Source organism: Argopecten irradians, chromosome 5, assembly GCF_041381155.1.
Source record: "Argopecten irradians isolate NY chromosome 5, Ai_NY, whole genome shotgun sequence".
Taxonomy (NCBI): Eukaryota; Metazoa; Mollusca; class Bivalvia; order Pectinida; family Pectinidae; genus Argopecten; species Argopecten irradians.
This window is the reverse complement of record NC_091138.1, coordinates 32,899,923-32,922,623: the sequence shown is the minus strand read 5'-3', so window position 1 is coordinate 32,922,623 and position 22,701 is coordinate 32,899,923. Positions and strand designations below refer to the sequence as shown.

Genomic DNA, 22,701 nt, shown 5'->3' with positions numbered 1-22,701 from the left:
TGATCTGAACGTTACACTGACATTTCGTAACATAAATATCAAACACAATGCCAAGTACACTATCAAATGAAGTGTAACGTTTCTAATGTCAGCTATATCAATAGTAGACTAATAAGTATAGTATTATCATGATTGATACGTATATGATATAAACACTATAGACACTCGTTTCTCATATCAAAACTACAAGATATATATAAAAAGCAATACATCTAAACGTTCAATAAGTAGCTAGCAAGTGACGAAGTTTTCAACAAAGAAATGCACACAGACGATTCCCTTCTAACTTTGATAACCATGTATTAAACCTAAATATAAATTGTCCTATAATATATTGACTAAATAATACTCACCTTTTGATTTTTGATGGAAACAAAGTTATGTGGTATTTCACTGTACTAATTAGATTGTAACAAGAATCACAATTAGACACTTCCTTTTTATCACACAGTATATTAAATATTCAGGTATCCATTAAATAGCTATATATAACTTATTATCTCAATAGACCCATGGCGGCCGCCGCGGATTTCTTCCTTCAAACTGTATATATACCCATTGTAAATTCTGCACCAACCAGTGTATTGGAGTATCTGGGACCTCAGAAACAATGGATTATAATTAGAACGATTTTAAAACGATAGCATTCTTATATAAACTTGGCCAGGTCTTGTCACCATGATACCCATTATTCGTACATAATAAACCTCCATTAAGTCTATTCATGTCTATTTAAAGTGATTGACTTATAGAACCGTCGGAGATATTGAATACTAGGCTGAATTTAAAAGGCCTGAACCAAGTATTCGTTTCGTAACTGCATTTATTACTGCATTATAGTATTGGTTGTAGGGAATATTTCCTGTGTAGTATTGTAAAACAAAAAAACAATAACAGTTATACGGAGCGGAATTATCAAGCAGTACATATAATAAAACCTCTCTTGGCGACTACCTTTGTATAAAGACCACTTGCTTAATAATACCAAGTAGGCCTCAAAAGGCCAATTTTAACATAGTGTGACAAATGCATAAAGGCCGCTTGGCTTTATATATCAATTTCTTTGTTCATTGGGTGGCAGTTATAGTCATGTTTGACTGTTTACCGTCTGAAAAACTCAGAAGTTTATAGAAACATGGCAATTTTAAATATAAGGAAAGCTGTCTACTTTCTATTCGAACGCACATTTTGACAAACAGTTATGACGTTTCAATCGATATGACGTGGTCATAGGAATGTTTAACCACTACGTCAAGTTCTTAGTGTTTGATTGATAAAGTCAAAACAAAACCAGGAGGACTGCTACATGGTTCCTATTTTGATCTGTACTCTGACATCGATCGATGTGATGGTTGGACTTTTGACCTCTTGTGACGGGTCAGACAGGTCGAAGACGAAACTAAGACAGATGTTCGACCTTTTTTCCAGCGTTAAACCAATGTTACCTTGGCAACACGGAAAAGACAAAATGCGTAGTGATCTGAATTTGACTTGTACTGTCTTAGCAGCTTACCTTTGACCTTCGGTGTGTATAATGTACTTCCGCGTTGTAAGTAAATACATGGTATAGGTTATAACCAAAAACCAAATATATCCGAGTATTTATAATTGTTATTGAAGGTATTTCAAACAGATGGAATGGCCCCTGAGTGACAAGACCAATATTTTGCAGAATGATATGGTCAACTACATATCATAAACCATTCAAAACATCTTATTGTTACGGGTTCATGTAACATATTGAACTAGTTTACGGTATGGATAACATGTTTAATTAGAAATTCCTTATAGAATTATACCTCTAATATTTATTTATTTATTAGTTTAACGTCCTATAAACAGCCAGGGTCATGTAAGAACGTGCCAGGTCTGTTGGTGGAGGAAAGTCGGAGTACCCAGAGGAAAACCACCGACCAGCGATCAGTACCTGGCACCAGCCCCACATAATAATTTGACACTTAAAACGTATCAAACTATATCTAAACGATTATAAGGTGAAAAGTGTAATACATTCATAACTGGAACTCTCACTTCGTCTGATTTGATGCTCTGTTTTCCTGTGAATCCTACTGGTTATATGCTATGCGTTGTTCATGTATAAACATGACGTTATGGCATGTTTTATGATCTCAGCACATCTATTAATTAAAGCGTTGGGACAGACTGCAGGTGTTTGAACAATTCTGGATACGTGACAGATTACTATGTGTACTTCTATCACATGCTTTACTCCTGAGTTTACGTAGCACTATTTTAGCCTCCATATAAGTCGAGGATGTACATCGTAAATGTCAGCATGAATTCAATCATGATCGTAGCCAGGCCCTGGGTTTACGAAACAGTCCTGCCTTGAATTTTTTCTTAACCAATCAAAAACGACGTAACTTTTTGTGACGTCATCTGTGACTGGCTAAGTTTTTAGGTAAGACTGTTGCATGATCTTGTGGCCTTTTAAGATAAATTTCATTATAGTCCTTATCATTTACATTTTATAATACATTTGTTAAATTATTTCATATATATGTGTTTAATTGACGTTTGTGGGGGGAGGGGTTCCTTTATTATTTATTTCAATTTTACAATAGCATCTAGAATTATCCATTGATTGCAGTCTCTAGATAGAATCTGTATGTAGTGTTTATCATATAAGTGCTATTCTATACTGATACTTATCACAAGGCATGTTTTCGGTACTACTACATTCATATAGAACATTGAAATATCAGTACATGTTCATAGAAATATGAAGCTGACAAGCAAATCATGTTATTTACAGAATTATGACAGCTGAAGTACAAATCCATGCCACCTAGTGTATATGTTTATATATGAGAGTCCTTTCTGATAAATACTTCAACGTAAATAAACATCGTGGAACACTTTAATTATTTTCTTCCGCCGAGCGCATATGGCGGAACCGCATTAGAAAGCCGGTTCATGGCATGCTTATACACATATCGAATAAATCATCCATTGTGGCTCCCAAGTCACTCATGTGCATGTTCGAGTGGACAAGGAACGCTCCTTACGTCTCCATGAATAAATGAGAGCCCCAGAAGTATGAACGATCGACTGCAAAAGGCCAATACTTTATTATGAAGAACACACTCTTGGAGAATTACAACGTTAACCAGGCAAGGGTCAAAAGTTTGAAGACCATTCTTAACAAGATTGACTCCTTCACTTCAAGATACATAATCAGATATTAAGATACAAATGGTTTTAAAAGCTTTCAGATTTGGAATAGTTCCACAGTTTTGCATGCTCTGGGATGTATAACGGTCACTTCTACATGTAAAGTACTAGCACAGATAGCGGTCAAGCTGAAAGTCTTGCCAATGATCTCATCGATACCCCAAGAGGAGCACAAGACATACGTAAACTCCTGAACAGATAACACGAATAGAAACAAAACCTAAGTGCATTCCTTACAAGTAAACAAGTAAAGTAAGAAGTGTCAAACCGTAATTAAAGATGATCCACCGCTGACAAATGGTATTTTTTCACTATCAAAAACAGGAGCAGACGGTTTGGTATTTTTCTTCAGTAACAAAAGTTACTTACTTCACACCATTACCACCATTGAAAAGTTTGAGCTTCTAATTTTACTTAAAGTTTAAAATATAACAAATAATTAATTGCATCTCGAAAAAAATCCCTGGCACTATATCCTATACGGAATGAAGTACTGATTGCGCAGGCACTAAAGGAAAAATAAATTATTTTATATTATGTTTTGTGTTAATTAGACATACATATACACGATTAAACACCAAGTATTGTTCAAATGATGAGTATCTTTTATGCTCTGTCGGCGGTGGAGCATCTTTAAGATACGCATGTGTTTAAATAAATCCAAATTGATTGAAAGAGATACATGTGATATGATCCCCTTAGAAATAACAAACTGATAAATATTGTCAGGAGATAAGCCATTCAAACATAGCTAGATTTGTCGAATGGTTCTAATATTGATTAATATATTAATATTAATATTTCTTTGTTTCTTCTCTTGATCTTATTTAGTTGTTTTGAACCAGTACTTGCGTTCTGTTACATAATAATGGAGTACTTGCAACAATATAAACGCCACACATGACCGTACATTTAACATAAAAATATGTTATGGGTTTGTTTTCTTCTTTCATTATGACCATCACACACTCGTTATCATTTTGTTAAAAAAGATTATAAAATTACGTGGGTTGGCAACTATTGTGTGGTTTTGAGATGCATTTTGATTACTTTGAGCAGAAACCTATAACGTATTGTAATTGAGCCAAGGATTTGTAACGTGAAAACGAAAATCAAAAATTTCTTCATAAATGAACCGATCGAACGACATAAGATTCAATTTATTATCCAATTTACCCCTGTTTAGAGAAACAGAATATGAGATTCAACTAAAGGAAGTACATGTAAGTTATTTTTATTGGATTCGGTATTCAAACATTTAAACATAATGATCTGAAAAGTGATAAATCCAGTTTGCCATCATCTTGGTTATAAAATACAAATAACAATAACATTTTATACAGTCAAACCTGTCTATAAAGACCGCTCAGATAGCATGGAAAAAAATGGTCTCTGTAGTCAAGTGGTCTTTATACACAGGTTAAATTGTGCTATAAAATGGCTATTTGGGACCCTAAAAAATTTTTACGCACATGGTCTTTAAACAGAGGTGGTCGATAAGAAGGGGGGGGGGGGGTTAAACTGTATGATTAATTTAAGCATGTTATAACCGAAACTGACATCAGTGACTTTGGGATTCATCATCAGTGGGCATTCCAATCCATATAAGTACTTCATTTGTTTATATGTCCAATAATTTTTGACAGCATAATGAACGCTTTACAAATTCAACATCATTATTCCTAATGCATTTATCTTCACGTGGTTTTGCTCAGATCTTCACAATCAAATATTATACAAAACGGCTCTCAAATGTGGTTTTATCCATGAATGGAGTGCTGCATCAACAACGAATTATCCCGGTATTTCCCCTCTTTATTGGAAACCTACTGCATTGTTCATTAACCATAAGTACCATCATTAGGTTATCAACTTTGTATCATAAGGCAAACTCTAATATCTTTATGATTAAATCACATGATAACAAAGTAAGAACAACAAAATGATTTTATTTCATCGACAGTATGGCTGTTCGTCCGTCAAAATTGATCGTCATTTTAAGAAACTAAGTTAATTCAATGTATCGCATGCAAACCAAGGGAAATCATTTTTTAACGTTTTCTAGAAAATCTAATTAATTGCCACTTTCAACGAACGTTTCCCGTATAGGTTTAGTGTAAAGTACAGAAGCCTGTTAGGGTCACCTTGAAAAACTATTATGTCAATGACTTAATATCTCGAAATAACGACATAGTTATGTCGTCATAAGGACTTAGTGTCTTGTGAAAACGACATAGTTATGTCGTAAAAAGGACTTAGTGTCTCGTGAAAACGACATAGTAATGTCGTCATAAGGACTTAGTGTCTCGTGATAACGACATAACGAGATAACGACATACGTATGTCGTTATTGCTACTTTGATCTCGATAAAATCTGTTGAAACAGCTTAGGTCTACGAGGACATTCTTAACCAAGAGATAGCACCCGACTCTTATATTTATTCGTACATGAGAAATAAATTTAAAATTCGATAAAACAAATTGCAAAAAGCGAAATATTGCATTTACATACATTTTTTTTAATTTGCTGTTTAAAATGAAAACAGAAAAAATAAAATGAACTTTGAAGTAGTTTACTTAAAAAAATATTCAGTAGATTTTGGCCATAAACCATAACTAAATGTCAGCAACAGATGGCCATTTTGAAGGTTAAAATTCATCTAATCTTTATCTTCCATTTTAATTTATAAAGCGTTAATAAATGGTGTCAATATTTGGAGCGACTCGCTCATTAAGCGTCCATAGTTAACGTCAGAAAAAAAATCTCTCAATGACCGACCTTGAGGAAGAAATCCTTAGTTCTAATGAATACCAGCTGGTTAGGACAACACGACATTAGACCCATTGAAAAAAATGCGTTCCCTGATCGCACGATAACATTCTATACTATTGGCAGTATTCATAGCGTTCCGTTTACGTGAATTACCCGCTCCGTTAATTTGAATAATGAATACCAAATAATCGAATGAAACTCACGGAGTTTCTAAAGAATTTTTTTTATGCTTTGAGGACAATAAATGCCTCAATACATTGATTGAATCGAATTGAATGGAAATACTACCCGTGTCACTGTATTTAATCATCAGATATGGTTTTGGTAAAATGAGCAAGTCATACTACTTTAATGAAAAACTATTTGTTGATAAAAATTGGTACATTAGCGTCTACTTTTATATTATTTTTGAACGAAAAGGAAAAATATGTAAGATCATTTCTTTGTCTAGTACTCTTAGATGTTTTCTCGTAAGGAATCATATATCTTACCAATGGCAACGATATATAAGTGTTCATAAAATACAAAATATGGACATTTCTTTCGTGTTTATCCATTTTCTGTAGATCACGTGTAACATTGTTATTAACTACAATAAGATACCATTGATATATTTAGTCATAAGTTGAAATCGATAAAGGCATTTTATTGGCCTTCTATTTACACACGCCATGAGAGAGTCACACTAAAAATGAAGGCATCGCTAGCTGAGAGTGACCTCTTGTGATAAATTGATTATGTACGACTCGTGCCATTTTCACGGGTACTAACCGTATTTACTTAAAACCAACTATATAGTTCTATTCGAATTCACTCTTCTTAATTTAATACTTGCAATGGCTTTAATGTTCAACTTTTTATTTCAAGCGAGATATTTTCTTCTGAGTTTCTACTTATATTTTAACTAATGAACTATACTTATTGAGACAAATATGCATGCGAAACTTGGAGAAGTACCATGCTTTTTCTCTCTCAATTAATTCCATGATCAATTGTAAGGTCACATCACAATTTTGACTATTAATTTCATTTTTACAACGTGGAGTCGATTTCTAATCATTGGATTCCACATAGCTGCAGTATAAATCATATTCGATAAATGTGATAGCACACTATGACATGGGAAAACAGAAAATAATGCACATTAACAGTTCCACATGAATGATTCCCATTAACTGTATTGTTATTTTCCTGCATATATTACCACGGGCAACTATGGTGTTCTGATTTGATTTAAATGTGATGAATTCAAAGTATTCAATAGTTTGAACTTCAACTTGGACAAGCAACAAGTATATATATAGCAGAATGAAATGAACTTTGTTTGAATATGGGTAAAACAAAAAATGATGTAGTATAAAGAACATATCGGCAAAAATGTATCACAACATGAATTTCAGACCTATCAATCCCAGTATGAACAATTTAAACAAAATAACATATTTAAACCAATAGCACACGGTTGTTAGGTCCATAAATAAAACAATCTTACCTTTCATTCCAACCAATCCGAACGGTACACTTACGAACACTAGTACTAATCTATCACTAACAGTACCAGTTGGTCGGTCAATATAACGGGTAGTCGGTCAGTAACAATCCGCCTGTCATGATGTCTCGTACGATAACGTACTAGTAGTGTTATTCGATCTGCAGTATGAGCCCTATTGAATACTCGTACTGTTGTACAGTTGTAGTATATGATCTAATGACTGCCTTTAGCAGATTACCAAACCTTGATCACTGCCAAGGGGAATTGTTCACGTAAGATATGTTAAGGTGTATATGTAAATTAAATATAGTGATATCTTGCCTGCATATAAATCGTTACCATAATGCTGTTGAACATTTAATTTGTTTCATGTCGAAGTATGTTTAGGTGTATGTAGTGTAGATTTAGCGATATTTTGTCTGCATATACATGTAAATCGTTACCATAATGTTGTTGAACATTTAATTTGTTTCATGTCGAAGTATGTTTAGGTGTATGTAGCGTAAATTTAGCTATACTTTGTCTGCATATAAATCGTTACCATAATTTTGTTGACCATGGAAGTAATTTGATAAGAAGTTAATATGACTTAATGCCTTGCTGTTGCAACTTAGCCTTTGTAGAGCTGCTTGTAAACTTTGGCAAATTATTTAAAATGTATCTTTAAAGTGATACAGATGTAAATTGCATCTGATTCCTTTATTCTACAAGATATTTATTTTAACCGTGATAAAGTATACTATTAATTTATAAAGTTGCATCTGTTCACCAGCGCCAGAGATCTACATACATACATAATATCACTAGATTGCGCCCATACATAATTCCTCAGATTGTCTATATATGAATAGTTAAGTGCAAATGTTAGTACAGAAAATTAATAACAGGTAACTAAAAGTTTCATCTTGGACGTTATCATATCCATTACTAATTTTGTATTTTTATATTGCAGAGTTATCTGGCCTTGTAGGTAGGGATTGAGTGTGACATCATGTGTTTGTGAGCTTAACGCCATACTTTTCGGAGAAAACGACGTGAATTGCGCTCACAAAATAATGACGTAACAATCGATACCTACCCGCAAGGGAGCTAACTCTGTAATATGCAAAGACGGAATGGTATTTTTAAAGTTTATGATATTGGTTGGTTGGTTTGTTGATTATACTAAACGTCATATCAAAAGCTATTGCCATTAAGGGTGGGGGAGGGGGGGGGAGGGGGTGGACCATATCGATAAATTAGATAAATATACCAAATCACACTTTTTGTCCATAAAAATTGTTTGTGAAGATATGATCCAAGTATTAGGTGTTTCTTTGTTAATAAAAGAAACGGTAATGTGTGCTACGGGGCTGCTTGCTTATGAAGTCGAAACCAGATTGAATGGTTAACAGCCTCCTCTTATGTAATGTGGTGTTGGTGCGTGTTTCTAGTTGATTAGAAGTTATCAATTGGACAATATATAGTAGTCATTGATTAAATATATAGAGATTGCCAGCGGTCACTTAAAAAAACATTCCACGTTATCAAAGACTTTGCAATGTCTGCAATAAAATTAAAGATGAAAGTCACTTTTTCTTCAATTATCAAATTAATCGAAACATCATACTCAAATATACCAACCATACTTCCAATTTTTATATTTGTTCATGTTATTTTTCTGTTCTGTTGAATATACATTGCCGTTGAATTATTATGTAATTGTAAAAGAGCATTAAAGAATGGAATTGAATTGAATTGAATATAATTTTTTTTTTTTGAAAATATGAAGCAGTACAGTTGGAAATCTATTAAACAAATATGTGTCGAGCTCAATAGTAAAATATTCAATTTATCATCTATCATTATAAAAATCGGGTAAGATAGACAATAGGACACGGATAGCGTACTCGTCTGAAAATATCTAAGCAGTTGATTCAACACCTGATATCGATTGTATTCACGACGAGTAAATAATGGTGAATTGTCTCCTTCAGTGAATAATACCACGGAAGCTGAATTCGCACAGACTGATAACAAAGGCTAAAATAGCCCGAAAGCTTATATACCATACATGGAACAATAGCTGGCCCTGCACTGCATCAATCTGCCATCCAATACCTCTATGATACCGCGATGGACGAATAGTTCAGGTGTCCCGACACATCTTCACTAACCACCTACCTCTTGGTAACACATTCGAAACCAGCCTTGGGTTCTGCTGGTATTTTGACCTCCGATACATGACACGTTCTTTAATAAACTTGCCATCGATATTAAATAGGCAGTATATATGGTAGACTGGCCACCAGACCCTAAGTTGCTGATAAGACTTTCTCAGAAGTTCTTTACTAGTTTTCTCCCCCTAGTTTTAAACTCTAGAATCAGACATGTAGTAGAGACAAAAATAATCAAACCAAATTTTAGTGATATATGGCAACGTCGCTCTTTATGGTCTTTGCTGACAAGCGTGTCTAAAATGTTTCGATGACATAACATTTCATTATCACAGACCTTTGGGTGATTTGAAGCCTCGACAATGAAACATCCCGTATACGATCTTAATGATCGATTTTTGTAAGCTGAAATATCAATGTTTTGTGAATATTTGTAAAGTTTGACGCATGTATGCATAATTTGACAGACCATCAAAGGAGAAAGGTAGTGTGGTTATTTTCATTCGAATTAGAAGCATGCGAATAAACATGAAAATGCCAGCGACATTAAACCAATAACCCAGTTCACAAACCATATATACGCTCACCTTGCTAGCAGTAGTAAAGAAAAGGGGGCTGTAGGCAATGATAACTACGTCAATATTAGCGGTAACATTAATGCTTTTAAAGGAGGGAATTTTGCGAGCTAGGTCATGGCTCTCAAACGACCAAGCTATATGCCTAACATAGATCATGCTTCTCCAACTGCCAGGCAAGACCTATCATCAATTAACTAGAAGAGATGTTTTACCGTTTATGGTAGTTTAGAGTATGAAAATAATACATTTAAGATAAGTTTGTCATTCAATACTTGTCATTACACAGTTGGGATTCATTTAGGCATACAATTCAGATTTAGTTTGTGGTTTGTTGACTTGCTATGCCCATGCCACTATTTACCAATCAAGGATTGGACGCCTGGACGTCAAGGAAGATTTGTTACACAAAACGCTTGTCCTATTCCTATAATGTTACACAAAATGTCGTTTATTCCTTAAAACAATAAAACATAACATAACTATCTGTAATTAATTTGGTTAATTAGGTTTGGCCTCCAGTGTCATTTTAAAATTAACTGCGTGTGTAAAAGTTTGTAAGGTTTGGGAGGCTGCAGTATGTTCGTGTTGTATCTCTTTGTAATAAATGGAACTCTTGTCCGTTTTATAGTGCTATCTCACTGAAGCTTTCCACCAGAAACACCGAACAGCACATCCCACTTTGTTATATTATACTGCCAACGGGAAAACCAGTCGTCCCACTCCATTAATGCTAAACGCCAAGCAGGAGCAGAAACTACCACTTTTATAGACATGGTGTGTCTCGATCAGAGGACAGAACCCAGTACCTTCATCACATTGATGAGCGCTAAACTCAAGTGAAGAGGTGTCAGAAGAGACGTTAGGAAGAAGACAATCTATGGTTTGAATTGCATGTACGCACGGCATGGTACATATTTCCCATATTGCATTTGGCGCTAACAAATAAAAACATAATGCAGTTTTATCCTTTGATGTGTTATAGTTGATTTATTGCAGATGAATATATGTTGCTGTTTGAAGCAAAAACAAAGCTGAAGTAATATTTTCAAGGTTTATTTATTTAATGTTTGATAAGTAATGGTTATATTAATATGTTACGCATCTGGTTTGTCCGAGATGTGTATCAATTTGTATTAAACTTACATAATTTTAGTTATTTTCGTCCCTTTCCTTGTTCTGAAGCGATATAAACCTTAACATCGACGGCTAAAGCATTGCCACGCCTGCTTTCCTTTACAAGACAGCATTCTGTTTATCGTATAATTTTCATTACTTTTGCAGATGTTGCTTGAATTATTAAATCATAAATCGTCATAAAAACGCAACCACTGACATACAATACATCATAAAATAAGGGCATGGTTCTTACAAATATCAAACTCATATCAACATCAATGTATAGCACACCGGCGTGATTACGACGGGAAACCCTCGTACAAAGTCTGGATAAGAGGGATTTGAGTTAGAATCTATTTTATCGTACTCATCAAAGCCATGCTTAACAGGTAGTAAAATATGAACTCGAACAGGCTTAAGAAGACATAACAAAGTTATTCAATGTGCCACATGTTAAACGTTGCGAGGATTCATAATGTGATAAAACCTTGTGACGTAATTTTGTAATTTACTTTGAAATTAGACCCCTTACTAATAATATTACTAGTAATTCACGTGTTTCAATTTGTTATTAGCATTAGTGTATATTCAAGTATTCCACATTCCACGCAAAAAATATTCGTACTTTTTCGGTTGCAGCGTTTGCGAAATTTACATTCGATCTTCAATGGCGAGTAGGTGTATCTCTTGCGAGGTTCGATATTTAATATCGATTAGGTATTATGACTTTCAATCTTTAATAGCGAAAGCAATCATTATTATTGAAACTTACGGGGATTGTAGAAGACATGGTCATTTGTTGCCAATTACCAATATGCTACCCACTAACCAATCACTGAAAGGGAGATAATGACGTCACTACCGATACCTTCCCGCAAGGGATATAATTCTGTAATATGCAAAGACGGAATATGTAATTACACATTTGTAAAGGAAGACTTACATAATATGAAGAGAGAGTTCTAAATCACCAAAGTTTTATATCATCAGTATATGAAACCCAACCAGACAAAGTTGCACTTTTAGAACCTATAAACTGACTGGCTAAAAGCCCTACTCCCTTAAAACATTTCATGTCCCAAAGTTACCATAACAACCTAATTATATATTGAAGTATCAAAACTTTTACGATAGCTGTCTGTCAGCTTTCACATTAATCTCCGCGGTATATGATCATTTTTATCAATACTAAGAAAATTATAAGCACTGACGTATCAAGTTACATATAAGATTGATTTCTACGGAAACGATGCAGATGCGATGTTCTGAATGCGTAACAAATGGCCGGGACTTAAATGCCAACATTAAACCAGGTCCTCTTGATAACCAGGACTTAATCTATTTTTTCTATATTTGGTTATAGTAATACAGTTTCTGCGGTAATGTTTTGATTTTAATGGAGAGTGCTATTTTACTGAGCTTTTAATTACGAGACTAATGGTATTTGACTTTTTCATTCACTTTGTGTTTATACATTACATTTATTATTTAATGGTGTGGGTTCCATTCACTTTGCGTCGATACATATCGCATTTATAAAACAACGTTACTTCTAGAAAAAAACGATCATTGAAAATTATGGTCCATTATAGGGAGGGGAATCACATTGACATTTTGCTTCTATATAAAGGGAGAGAATAGCAATTTATTCTGTTGCGGGTTTTTTTCCAAGGAAACAAAGGAAGGAAATTTCCGTGAGCGTTTTTTTTTCCATTTCATCACATAGATAAATGTAATAGTTGTTGTTTTTTATTTTGACTTTTTGGTTTTTCTTTTGGTTGTTTTTTTTTTCTTTTTTTTTTTTGGGGGGGGGGGGGTGGTTAGGGGGGAGGGAGACATAAAAACATGTATCAGTGTTAGTGAATGTTTCTATACAATATAAGCCTACTTTCTATGCCTTCAAAATGAATGAAATAACAGAGGTAAACTGGGCAGAAAGTCGGAGAACAGGTATGAATCGGTTTTTACATATTAGGAATTCAGTATGTTGCCGATACATTCTGAAAAAATACAATGTCACTGTTCAGGAGACATCCCTTTGTCCCTAAGAATCAGGAAAGTGTTATTTATATACAAAAAACAATACTTAAAAAATGATTGCTAGCGTCTATCAGTATTAGTGCCAATGCCGAATTGTACGGAAAACAGGGAAAACAGGTATTGTCAGTCATTGCAGTGTCCGTGGAAGTGAGTTGCTCTGAGTGTACTTCTGTGGCATTGTGTAGATTTGTACTTTTTTATACTTTAACTGTGCAGGTGAAATACAAATTTCCCCAGTTAGTTTTATCATGGCACTATAGATCCATGTCAAACGAATCTCCGTTAATGTCAAAATTTGAATTCCCGTTCCAGCTGCCTCGCGAAATTATGAGAAAATTTTTATCTCGCTAAAATAAAGCGATTTACAGTACATCGTGTTGTAATATGATATCGATTATAAAATACGGTTTATGTAAATCTGTCATTGCTCCAAGACATGTTTGAGGTTCTGTTATAATCAAAGTCAAGAATACTGACATGATTATATGCTGAACATTTCCTCATTTTACACACAGATTTGTACGGAAACCAGAATAACCACACCAGGCCTTCCTGAAAGGCAAGCGCTATCTGCATACTAACCATTCAAGTAACCAATTTGGTCATATAGTTGTGGTAACGGAAATTGTTCAATGTAAATGAACTCAACCACAATTTAATATCACACAGGAGTAATTAAGGTTTGACGACATGATGATACGAACAGATAACGTCTATCAAAAAATACATTTAGGAATTTACAAGCGCTTTTAAGACTACAAAAACAAAAATTTAATGATTTTTTTGTTTTATAAAATTATTTAAAGTACAATTATCTCAAATGGTTTGTTTAACTCAAAATGTTGTACACAAACCTGTTGAAAACTATTATCCAACATGACTCTGAGTTTGTGCACGTAGGAAGATCTCCTGAAATTGTTGATATATTAAAAAACTGACTTTCATAAGATTGATATACGATGTTAAACTTGACTAGTAATGACAGGATTACATCCTATGTATCGTTCAACAACATAGACAAGGACAACTATTGTATACATAATAATGTCGCATTGCAGCGCCCCGCAGACATGGAACCAATTTTCTGTCGAAGGACACAATCCCGTGGCATGGAAAACCGGAAGTGTTTTGATAGAATCACAGGAATCGGTAGAGTTCCCGAGAGACAAACGCAAAATTATGGTTAGAAACAAGTTCTTATTAAACGACATGAACATTATATCTGCAATACACCGAATACAGGAGGAAAGCCGATCTGAACAAATTATAGGCTGGGATACTGTGTTCGGTTATTCATCTGTGAAATTCGTGACCAACAGGCTCTTTTTTCTGACAAATTACAAATAAGACCCGATGCTCTATAGACCGTACGGGGAGAGCCCATTAACCCACCAAAGATTGTTTGCCAGCAATGTCACAGATATTATCAAAGACAAATTAATATGGCCATCGTTACTTAACCAGCCAGGGCCCTCTGGTCGGACAGACTGACCCCAATGTTCTAACAAGCTATCGAGATAGTCATCAATTCTACTTACCCAACGTAGAATAAAAGCAGTAAGCTGGTGTAAAAGAAACACGAGACGTTACCAACGTTAGGACCAAGGATAGCCGTGATAGATTGCCCAAATAAGTGTTTCGTTCTCGTATAAACTGGGCAGTGTCCAGCGCGAATTAAACCATATATCTGTCTAGTCTTTTTAAACTGGACAGTGTCGGAAAGGCGATATGGCCTAAAGTGTTTAAAAAGAGATGGGCGAAGCTGCGGTCACCTGGATTAAGTTGTTAACACAATCAAATGCTACAATGGTCATCAATACTGGTTATTTTACAATTTTATGGGTTTAGTAAACAAATCCTGTACACAGTTGTAACACAGTTGTTATTACCATTTATCTCTGATCAGTTAAGTAGCTCGATTTCCCACGTTATATAGGTATGACCAATAGATATTGATCATTGTTCGTTGACGTATACCGTATATACTGCTTAGTTATTTTGTATGTTGTAGTTGCGAATGTTGGTGCAGAATTTAACCTGAACGTAAAGTAAAAACAAAATGGGTTGGGTTTATTAGTTTAACGTCCTATTAACAGCCAGGGTCATATAAGGACGTGCCAGGTTTGTTGATGGAAGACAGTCGGTGTAACTGGAGAAAAACCACCAACAAGCGGTCAGTACCTGGCAACTGCCCCACGTGGGATTCGAACTCGCGACCAAGAGGTGGTGGGCTTGTGGTAATATGTCGAGACATATTAACCATTCGGCCATCGCGGACCACTTACAAAACCAAAAAAAACAAAGATAAAAAATAACAAAGCAATAGCATACGACTCCTGGATCCATACCAGACTTAGAGTTCATATATCATGGCGAAAAGGAAAAAGTCATAAAGACTTCGACAGATAAAATAAAAGTCTAAAATTGGAACGGAAGATGTCTTGAAAACTATTTTGACCTTTGAAAAGAAAATAATCAAATTTTAGGACAGCAGAAGACTTTGCAATTTACATGTTCAGAAGCGCGTCGTATCACTATATTAAGATGAGAACTGCTTTACAATTACCGGGGTTTTGCATAATTTACTTTTTTCAGCAAGTCTAGACACAAAAAAACATATACATTGCATGCACTTATCAAGTTATATTTACATTTTCATTACAGTCCTACTATGAAACCTTACCAAGCGCAGTTGTCAGTCATATAGACTATGAACTTCAATCGCTTATCATGACGTCATTATCATTGTGACGTCACAATTGTCGTGCCAGACATCACGGAAAACGGCTATTCATATGACTGGTCCATCCTTGACGATAACGAATGATTAATTCATTATAGACGCAAAATCCTTTGATATTTCAACATAAAATTATAGTCAAATGTAAATATAAGCATTGAACGTCTTTCAGTTGGCATTCATTGTCAATATGAATGCCAACTGGACGGAGGCAAATCCAACATGAAGTGCTAGCGCGCTTCATGGAATTCGCCTCTGTCCAGTTGACATTTATATTGGCTATTAAATGCCAACTGAAAGACGTCCAATGCTTAAATAGTGATTAATGAACATTTAACCACCTCAATAAATTGATTATGAAGCGCATTAAAAGTCATACTTTAAACTACAGTATTCATTATGAAAATTGAACGAAGAAAAGTCTTCGGCAACAGGAAATTAGATCATAACTATTTCTCATCTGACCTGGTGCTGCCTGTTCAGTTCATGGACTATTTAGCGAGGAGCGATTTGCAAAACAATGGTAACACATTATATGATGTTCACAGAAAGTGACAGATAGATGGCCTCGTCAACAAAAAACCATATCCTGTTGTTAACGATACGAATGATAGATATGACAACATTGGTGATGTCAGATAAGTTAATCATTAACGTATATTGTTCGCTTCACTTGAATAAGTTGAAATTCAAGATAAACAGAAGAGAACAGGTACAAACATACACCTAAAGATTCTGATTCACATTCTACAAAAAAATGCGATGGAATCACTCCAAAACTCTATTTGATTCAATGTGATTTCGAACCCTCTTATTAAACTGCAATATAATTTCATATTTCCAGAACTACACAAGATAAATGCTATTTCATATTCTCTAACGCGATAACTACGCTAAATTTCAAAGTTATTTCATATTTCCCAAATCTACACAAAAATGCAACATAATTTTATATTATCTAACTCAAAAATAGTATACACATACAGTATATGTATTATAATATTGTAACTAAGTTCCAACGGCAAACGTGATGTCGATAGTGTGCACTGGATGTCAACGCTAAATACAAAATTAAACATTAAACAGTATAAATATCCCTTCCACAAAATTAAACGACTCTTTTTTTTCTCTCATCGATGACTTTAATTATTCCCTAAAGAATTGCCCATTGTATTAAACTCAATCTCTGAGCAATCAACCGCTATTCCATGTAGAGTTATAAATACACCGAGTTTTCCCGCAGGAATTACTGTACATGTTTACATAACCGGATAAACAGGTTACACACTTCATTGTTACCCTTTATCACATGTGGAATGCATTCATGTTGCATTTTCTACATCTGAAACCCACTAAACTTAGTTAACATTTTTAAGTCCTTAACGCAATTACAAATCCGGCCGCTTTGTTCTTACAATGTGTATTAAGATGAAAGAACCAAATGTAGAATGTCTTGTGTTCTGTGGTTATTCAATTCGATGGTAATTAATGATGTTTACATTGGCTGTTTGTCTGTGGCATATGCACGGAGCGATTCATATGCCCTCTTCATACTCTTATATTTTTGGCTGAAAGGTATCCAAAACCAGATCCATTAAACAGTTGAAGGGAAGTAACGTTTTCAAAAAACACATTTTATTTGAGAACATACTCAGTATCACTCTTTTGTTCCAAGAAATAAGCAGGCTGTTTTCAGCTGCCCTTTCATTAGATGCATCTTAACTTCACAGAATATTAATCTAATTACATAAGTGGGGACCATTCCACAGAAAACCAACGTACAGAGTACGCTAGGCGTGTAATGTTTATACATCACAGTAAAGTTATCAGTAGGATAAGACGGTCATAAGGGATTGATTTAATGTAATTATAACACATTATATACATTTGTTAACTGAGTTTGGAGCCAACGTGTGCTATCATAACCCTGGGGACCAAACTGATGTCTGAGACCGAATGTCGAAGAAAACAGTTGGGAACATGTGTGCATACAAATGTTTTGTTATATATATCTTTATTAATTAACAAATTCGTAAATCGTATCTTGTTGAATATATTCCAATGTATTTTTAAGCAAAATTGGCACAATGCATACGTATATCCGTGAGCGAAATTGTGTTTTTTTGCCATAAATGATATAATAGAAACGTTTGCAGACTGTACGTGTTTGAGGTCAACCTATTTTATATTTAACCCGCAGACTTTTTTTCGTCTGTCTCAGACAACAGTTTGGTCTCCTAGTTCAACGCAGCCGTCGGTCTTGGACAACGGTACGGTTCGGTTCTCTGCTTTAACATAGCATATGTTGACCTCAAACTAAGTCAATAAATGTATGATATTTTGTACCATGTTTCCTATAGGAGCTACAAGTAATAATTTATAGTCATTTCCCTCACAAAACAGGTTTATATTCAGTTCTTACAGTAATGGCAAATAAGTTGGACTGGGTATTTTCTTTTCCTGTGGGTGCAGTGGCTGTAAAAATGATTTACTACAGTTTGTAAGATATATGGCGGCACTTGTTGTTGCTGCTTCGTAGGTGTTTGTTGATTACCGGTGAAATTGCATTTTAACGAATGATAAGTGTTCCTACGAGTTAAAGGGTATGAATTATACTATAAGTACAACTGCCTGACCACGCTAAGTGGACGAGATAGTATTCGGTTAATTCTTTCTTTTCACTGGCCCAACATCTACTTGGGATACATATTTCATGACGATCGCATGCATCGAGGGCGCCGTATTTACCCCTGCACGCATCACCCCTCCCTGACCCCTACCGCACGTGAATGTGTATTTTTATGTCTCCTTTTGCTTCATTGTTATTTGATCTATTGAGTTGTTTTCAAAATAAACACAAACTATCTGGAAAATTATCTCTCCGAAGAGTGAGACATGTTTATAGGATAGAGAGTAGGCTAGTCGACCTAAACAAAGATAGCAAGGTTTAATGCAGAGATAACTCGATCAAACCACTTAGGAACATTTCGTATCTAAAGGTGATTATTTTACAACGATCCCCATAGGCGGTACTGAAATATTTAAAAACAAACAAGAAAATTGAACATAATTCCAATCATGTTGTAAGGATATTTCGTCGAGTTTATTATTTTATTTTGATAAGCAGTTTACATATACCCTCTATATACCAATTATAACAGATCCTAGCTTATCCGCGAAATGTTGAGGTTTTGTTGATTTATTTGTCTCAGGGCTGATATGTAGCTTCATTTGTCAACACTGGTAAAATTTGTTCATTAAACACAAAGTTGATAAATAATTTGCCAAAGAATTAGAAAACTATTTGTTTGCCATAAAGGTCTGGTAATAAAGCTTCATATTTTTAGTTGTGACAGAGTTGTTGGACTAAAGGTTTAATTGGCACGTGGTTGGTTAGATATGTTTCATTGTCACGTGGTTGGTAACATATAGGTTTAATTGTCACGTAGTTGGGAAGATAGGTTTAATTACCATGTAGTTGTTGAATTAGGTTTGATTACTTCGTACAGTAGTTGGTAAAATAGGTTATATTATCATGTAGTTGGTAAGATTGCTTTAATTGTCACACAGTTGGTAAGATAAGTTTCATTATCACGCAGTTGGTACGATAAGTTTCATAGTCACGCAGTTGGTAAGATAAGTTTAACTGCCATTTAGTTGGTAAGATCAGTCAAATTTAATATAGATGGTAAAACAGGCAATTGCAATGTTGCTTCTTAGATAAAAGATTCACATTTGTTGTCGTACAAAGATAATAAATATGATTTACTTACCTGAGACACTCGTTATTATCAACGATTATATCCCACCAAACATCATCACTTTTTAGTAGAAGTGCTCTCGTATCATCAACATAGCAAAATCCACGCTTGCAGACTTCCGTGTTGACGAGAGTTTCACAAAGTGAATGGCACTTCAGCTTCTATTGTATATATTTATGTCATAGCACTGCAAGCTAACTGGATCGATCCCTTTGCGTACCCATGATCAGTACTTCCGTTAACAAGCAATAGTGCTGTTACCTTTACGAAGCTTGTAGTCCCATATAGAGTACAACCGTATCGAAGTACCTGTGAGTCTTCTGATTCTGCGGAACCTTCCTAGTCAAGATGGTTATCTCTGCAGAAATACTATACGCCAATAATACACTCGCTGATGCAGGCTTGATCAGGGCAGTACACAAACAACCAGAAAATCGTGTAAATTCTAATAGACGATAATGTTTTGTCTGATATGACAACTTGTGCGTGTAGCTTCATTTAGCCAACATGCAATGTCCATTTTATTTGCAGTGTACCTTGGAGCCTTTATAATCTTATTTTCAAAAGAAAATCCCAAAGGGACCCAGGCAATTATGTTCATCGATTTCTAGAGTGGAATAAACGGTCAAAATACACCGACATATTACACCCCACAGCAGTTTATAGCTGCTTCTGACCATAGCAGGCCATAGATTTCCGTACTACAGCAGTAACATATGGCGAAAACCAGGCGAAGGTGACAAATATCATCAACTGACTACCGGACATAAAATTGACAGATAATGGCCGTCGCATGGTAATTAACGGACCTGCGTTGATTAATTAGTTTACCAGGTTCCTGGCATACTCATATTTTACAGACCAATGTTGCTGGTCATAATCATCGTTACAAAAATTGAAACTAGAACAGTTGTCCAGGGCCCGGTTGTTCAAAAGGCAATGAGCTTAATCGTATGGTTTTCATTTCGTATTTGCTACAAAAACTGTGATTAAATGTTCACTAAAATCAGAATATAGGTAATTACATTGTAATGATATCATTAAAATCTATAGTTTTACAAAATATATTTAATCTTTATTTGGAAAATTGTCGTTAAACTGTGATTAGCCATTTTGATTAGCTTGGCTCGTCACAGTCCCTCACCTTGGTTTTGTAACAATGGAGCAAAACTTTAAGAATAATAAAAGGGGGGTATCTTGTTCCGATATATAGATTACACACATCTACACTGCATAAGAAATATTGATATCAAGTATGGTTGAAATCCGTCCAGTAGTTTTGGAGGAGTAGTCGGTCGGTCGTTGTGTCTACATACGGACGGACAGACAGACGGACAACTTAAATCCAGTATACCACCTAATTTCGTTGTGGGGTATAAATATCGACTGTGTAAAACTATACACGTCCTGTCATATATTCATTAAAGTTAATAAATCACAGGCCACGCTGAATATTGAAATTCTAACGAAAATTGAAATTTGAAATATTAATGGTGGCTTTGTCATCATCTCAATTGTTGCAATCAATCAAACAGTAAAAATCACATTTTATATCAATTTCCATCACCGATTGATAATCAGCCTAACTGTTCTTCTTTCAAGACAAATGATGCTATTTAAGCACAACATGCGTCTAGCTGTTAAAATGTTGAATGTTCTACTCCCAACTGTGTTATTCTAATCGTTCATCGTTTGTTTGGAATTTTCATATGGATCAGTGATACGGTTTTTGGGAGAAGAATATTATGGAAGAGATGGTTTGTGATATTTTGTGAAAGAACCGGTCCGTAATGCCATTATTTGTGTATATCAATAAGTTTGATATCCCCATGAGATTCGACTTCTTAAGGACGCTAACGCGACAAAAACTATTGGCCTCGTTCATCTTGTTCACTTTTACTAGATTATCTCGCGATTCTTTCTGCGCAATTCTTTAGTATATGATATTCGGAGGGTCGAAATGGTAGTCAAACTCCTTGCAATTTAAGACGACGCTCCATTTAGAAACCAACTACGACGCATTAGTTCAAACATACGTACCATCACAATTACAAATCATGTACTGTTATAAACATACCTGCTTTAGTAGAAATTATATTTTAGCACATTCTGCTTCAGTCCCTTTTGGGCTACATGTAACATGGTAGCACTTAATTACATTTTCTGTATGTCATTATATTTATGTAGCAAATAAATGAATTAACGAATTAAATTGCCACGTTTACCGAGTAGTTAAAAATGTCCGAACATATTACTACAAGCCATGTGAAGCAGCTGTCATGGATTGGCCGTTGATCGGTGGTTTTTCTCTGGGTTGTCTGGTTTTCCATCATCAATGAACCTGGCAAGTCCTTAGATCATGTCTGTTAATACGACGTTAAACTAACCAACCCAGGCGTCAATGTAACACTACGTTAAGTGAATCTCACGCTAAAATTTGATCGCGTCAACATAAGTTCAGATAGTAAGACAAAATAGATATATCTCAGCTTTACGTCACGCCGGCTCTATGACTTCCCTTCCAATAATCACTAAGACTTTATGTAAAATACGTTACATTGTAAAAACACATGATTCAATCTCTTTCCTATTACAGGGATTCCACAGGGGTGCACGGTTTATTACTACATCAAGAGATACTAATCTATCGATGGTCTTATAAGATTTTCTAGGTCAAGGGAATTCTAGACTAGTATTACGTTTTGTTGGAATGGTTGGGTTGGTTTATAAGGTTTAGCGTTAACTGCCAGGGTCTCCTTGTAATATAGCAAAACTACTGCCCTTTTCATAGTGCTATGAAGCATGCCTTGTTTAGTTTCAGTTTTGTATTGTGATTTTACTTAATTTTAC

The 22,701-nt window shown here is 34.9% G+C and overlaps 1 protein-coding gene across 3 annotated transcripts in view; it reads right to left on the bottom strand.

The window, feature by feature from the left end:
- LOC138323579 (receptor-type guanylate cyclase Gyc76C-like) overlaps positions 1-20,000 on the bottom strand; it is a 60,074-nt gene extending 40,074 nt beyond the window's left edge. Inside the window, exon 1 of one of the 3 annotated variants that reach the window (XM_069268285.1) lies at positions 19,864-20,000. The gene's annotated coding sequence lies outside the window, so the exon portion shown is untranslated. Of the gene's footprint in view, positions 1-353; positions 556-7,460; positions 7,652-19,863 lie in introns of those variants that run through there. The other 2 variants (XM_069268283.1, XM_069268282.1) reach the window with 2 other exon arrangements.
- Between the last annotated feature and the right edge of the window lie 2,701 nt (positions 20,001-22,701).